Source organism: Salmo salar, unplaced genomic scaffold (genome assembly GCF_905237065.1).
Source record: "Salmo salar unplaced genomic scaffold, Ssal_v3.1, whole genome shotgun sequence".
NCBI classification, from domain to species: domain Eukaryota; kingdom Metazoa; phylum Chordata; class Actinopteri; order Salmoniformes; family Salmonidae; genus Salmo; species Salmo salar.
The window spans coordinates 32501-37500 of record NW_025548859.1 but is presented as its reverse complement, the minus strand read 5'-3'; the positions used below and the strand labels follow the sequence as shown (position 1 = coordinate 37500).

The following is a 5000-nucleotide window of genomic DNA, read 5'->3' as shown; positions in this document are numbered from 1 at the left end:
GACAGTCCTGGTTCAGTCTAGTAACAGACTGGTGTAACAGTGGACAGTCATGGTTCAGTCTAGTAACAGACCGGTGTAACAGTGGACAGTCATGGTTCAGTCTAGTAACAGACCGGTGTAACAGTGGTTCTCTTCCTTCAGTGATTGTAGCTTTAATAGGCCTACATCAATCTGTCTGAAGGTTTGATCATCCAACAGGGAGAGTTAGGACCAACGTCTGGTTATGACCTAATAAAACCCAAACAGCTAGACTCATCATTATCCATAACAGACAAACAAGGACATTAACCAGGTGATTCAATCAGCCAATCAATCAGTAGGCTTCTAGAGGAGGAAAAACATCCACATTTGGGTTTTCCCTTTGTGTCCCTATTGGGACTGGTCAAAAGTAGTGCACTAAATAGGGAAAAGGGTGCCAACCCTGGTCAAAAGTAGTGCACTAAATATGGAATAGGGTGCCAACCCTGGTCAAAAGTAGTGCACTAAATATGGAATAGGGTGCAAACCCTGGTCAAAAGTAGTGCACTAAATATGGAATAGGGTGCCAACCCTGGTCAAAAGTAGTGCACTAAATATGGAATAGGGTGCCAACCCTGGTCAAAAGTAGTGCACTAAATATGGAATAGGTTGCCATTTGGAACAAAGCCCTAGACTTCTGAAGATCGACACATGATTTGCCTGGCAGGTTTTCCACCAACATGATCTTCATGTGACCGTTAGTGCCCCCGGGCTGTCAGTCCATGACTGCATCCCAAATGGAACCCTATTCCCTATGTAGTGCACTACTTTTGACCAGGGCCCTATTCCCTATGTAGTGCACTACTTTTGACCAGGGCCCATAGGGGAATAGGATGCCATTTGCGACACAGACGTCTGACGAGCAGAGACCTGTCTAGGGAAGGGAAGGGAAGGGGGCAGTTTAGCGCACAATAAACACAATTATGAGAAATGTGGAATTGTTGGCACAGCTATGATTCTAAAGACCAGATATAATCCTTATAATAAGTGTTAATCATTAGCATGGGAGTGGAGGGGATCAGTTTAGAGAAATAGACCAGATATAATCCTTATAATAAGTGTTAATCATTAGCATAGGAGTGGAGGGATATTATTTCTTATTATAATGTTAATCTCAGTTTAATAATGACCAGATATAATTCTTATTATAAGTGTTAATCATTAGCATGGGAGTGGAGGGGATCAGTCTAGAGAAATAGACCAGATATAATCCTTATAATAATTGTTAATCATTAGCATGGGAGTGGAGGGGATCAGTTTAGAGAAATGTGTTATTGTTTAAAAGGGTATGATGCTGTTGTAAAACAGATATAGCATAATCATTATAACAGTTATTGTTATGCTTAGCCTAGCAATATCATTTTCCATCACAAAGTCATATCGGCAGATATCCTAGTGGTTAGAGCGTTGGGCCTGTAACCGAAAGGTTGCTGGATCGAATCCCTGCTCTGACAAGGTTAACATCTGTCAGCAGCATCGGATCTTGGAGAAGCCTGGTTACAGTGACTAAATGGTTAAGTGGAATTTGACTGCCGTCATTGATTTGTAACCGCTGGTGTGGCGGTAACAGCTTTATACACACAGACACACCTGTAGCCTTTTCCTGGGAAAAGCCCGGATGCGACCAACTACCTTGGGATACAGTTATGCAAATACATAGTCAGCATCCCAAATGGCACTCTATTCCCTAGTTAGTGCACTACTTTTAACCAGGACCCATAGATTTCTGGTCGAAAGTAGTGCACTAAATAGGGAATAGGGTGCCACTTCTAATAGTGTGACTCTGGGCTTGAAGGAACAGGTTGAAAATGATAGATTACAATACTGTTATAGCTTTATGTAAACAACATTATAGGGTATACTTACGTGTGTGGTATCTGTGACCAACAGATTCAAATCTGTATTCCCAGTCATGTGAAATCCATAGATTGGGGCCTATGAATGTATTTCAATTGACTGATTTCCTTATATGAACTGTACCTCAGTAAAATCTTTGAAATTGTTGCATGTTGCGTTTATATTTTTGTTCAGTATAGTTGGATCAACTAAATATTATTACAGTGCCTTGCGAAAGTATTCATCCCCCCTTGGTGTTTTTCCTATTTTGTTGCATTACAACCTGTAATTTAAATTGATTTTTATTAGGATTTCATGTAATGGACATACACAAAATAGTCCAAATTGGTGAAGTGAAATTATAAAAATAACTTGTTTAAAAAAATATATATATATAATAAAATAAAGGAAAAGTGGTGCGTGCACAACTTTAAAAACCGTACACTCCACCGGGCTGGGCTTTACGGAAGAGTGGCCAGAAAAAAGCCATTGCTTAAAGAAAAAAATAAGCAAACACATTTGGTGTTCGCCAAAAGGCATGTGGGAGACTCCCCAAACATATGGAAGAAGGTACTCTGGTCAGATGAGACTACAATTGAGCCTTTTGGTCATCAAGGAAAACGCTATGTCTGGCGAAAACCCAACTTCTCTCATCTCCCGAGAACACCATCCACAGCATCATGCTGTGGGGAGGTTTTCATCGGCAGGGCCTGGGCTACTGGTCAGAATTGAAGGAATGATGGATGGCGTAAATACAGGGAAATTCTTGAGGGGAAACCTGTTTCAGTCTTCCAAAGATTTGAGACTGTGACGGAGGTTCACCTTCCAGCAGGACAATGACCCTAAGCATACTGCTAAAGCAACACTTTAGTGGTTTAAGGGGAAACATTTAAATGTCTTGGAATGACCTAGTCAAAGCCCAGACTTCAATCCAATTGAGAATCTGTGGTATGACTTAAAGATTGCTGTACACCAGCGGAACCCATCCAAATTGAAGGAGCAGTTTAGCCTTGAAGAATGGGCAAAAATCCCAGTGGCTAGATGTGCCAAGCTTATAGAGACATACCCCAAGAGACTTGCAGCTGTAATTGCTGCAAAAGGTGGCTCTACAAAGTATTGACTTGGGGGGGGGGGGGTGATGTTGTATCTTGCATCTTCAAAGTGGTAGGCATGTTGTGTAAATCAAATGATACAACCCCCTCCCCCACCCCACCCCCCAAAAAATACTTTAATGCCAGGTTAACAAATTAGGAAAAATGCCAAAGGGAGTGAATACTTTCGCAAGCTACTGTAAGTAACTGGTTCCACAGCATTTTGTTTGATTACTCTACTTTCCGGTCAAAGTGTTATCTGACTTTAACATGGTGTAGCAATAAGATGGGAATGCCATGAACCAAGAGGTTGTGAGTTCAAATCTCAGATGAGGACATGTTGAACAATAAATGAACATGCGCAAATGATGTATGTGTCAAATATGTAAGTTGAAACATTGTATGTTAAAAGCACTGTGTGTGTGTGTGTTCCACAGCCTTTATTAGGGAAGATATTTCTAACTGAATGAACATATGAGACAGGTTGAGCAAATACATCATTTTAAGTTGACTGAATTTTTTAGCGTTAAGTTAAGTTTGGGCCAACTAAATAGTTTTAGTTCAAGTAACACTTGGACTGAAAAGTTGAGTAAACAATAACAAAAATTCTGTGCAACCAGTTACTTAATAATAATAATAATAATAATAATTAGTTTAAACAACTAGATTTGTGGGTGTTTTTACAGTGTATAGGCTTACAGCACACCTAAAGTGAGGTGTGAGAAACGACGAGGGAACAAAAAAATGGATTACGCAACCATGGAAATGGAAATAGAGAAGCCAATCCACTATAGTTCTCTCTCTCTCTAAGTGAGGATCACAACTGTGACTGTGTGTGTGACTGTGTGTGTCTGCCTGCCTAAGCCTTTTGTTGAATAAACATGGGCTTATTGCATCAGATCAGCTTATTCTGCAATCTACATTTGAAGTTCAGTAGCCTAGTAATAACAATGCAACTAACTTCCAGCCATGTTAAGTCTACCTGCTGCCACCTGTTGTGCACGGAAGCCAACATACGTTGTTAAAATGTATGAATCATTCATTGGTTGGATAAAACAATGTGTGTGTGTGTGTGTGTGTGTGTGTGTGTGTGTGTGTGTGTGTGTGTGTGTGTGTGTGTGTGTGTGTGTGTGTGACCATGCATAATAAAACAGTGGAATAGCCTAATAGGCTAAAATGTCCAAGATGATGCTATAAAATACAGTACAGGCCATTGGCCAAGGAAGTGCCGGGAAAGTTTTGCCCGAGTGACACCACTCCATACCAAAACAACCCCACTCCATACCCCACTCCATACCCCACTCCATACCCCACTCCATACCAAAACAACCCCACTCCATACCAAAACAACCCCACTCCATACCAAAACCAGCCCACTCCATACCCCACTCCATACCAAAACAACCCCGCTCCATACCCCACTCCATACCAAAACAACCCCGCTCCATACCCCACTCCATACCCAAACAACCCCACTCCATACCCCACTCCATACCAAAACAACCCCACTCCATACCCCACTCCATACCAAAACAACCCCACTCCATACCCCACTCCATACCCCACTCCATACCAAAACAACCCCAAACAACCCCACTCCATACCCCACTCCATACCAAAACAACCCCACTCCATACCAAAACAACACCGCTCCATACCAAAACAACCCCGCTCCATACCAAAACAACCCCGCTCCATACCAAAACAACCCCGCTCCATACCCCACTCCATACCAAAACAACCCCACTCCATACCCCACTCCATACCCAAACAACCCCACTCCATACCAAAACAACCCCACTCCATACCCCACTCCATACCAAAACAACCCCACTCCATACCAAAACAACCCCACTCCATACCCCACTCCATACCAAAACAACCCCACTCCATACCAAAACAACACCACTCCATACCAAAACAACCCCACTCCATACCAAAACAACCCCACTCCATACCCCACTCCATACCAAAACAACCCCACTCCATACCAAAACAACCCCACTCTATACCAAAACAACACCACTCCGTACCAACACTCAAAACGACATGTAT

At 42.1% G+C, this 5000-nt stretch overlaps 1 protein-coding gene across 1 annotated transcript in view; it reads right to left on the bottom strand.

Moving 5' to 3' along the window:
* The window catches only part of LOC106593736 (mast/stem cell growth factor receptor kita), a 50559-nt gene that overhangs the window by 44113 nt on the left and 1446 nt on the right, over positions 1 to 5000 (bottom strand). The gene's annotated exons all lie outside the window — the stretch shown is intronic.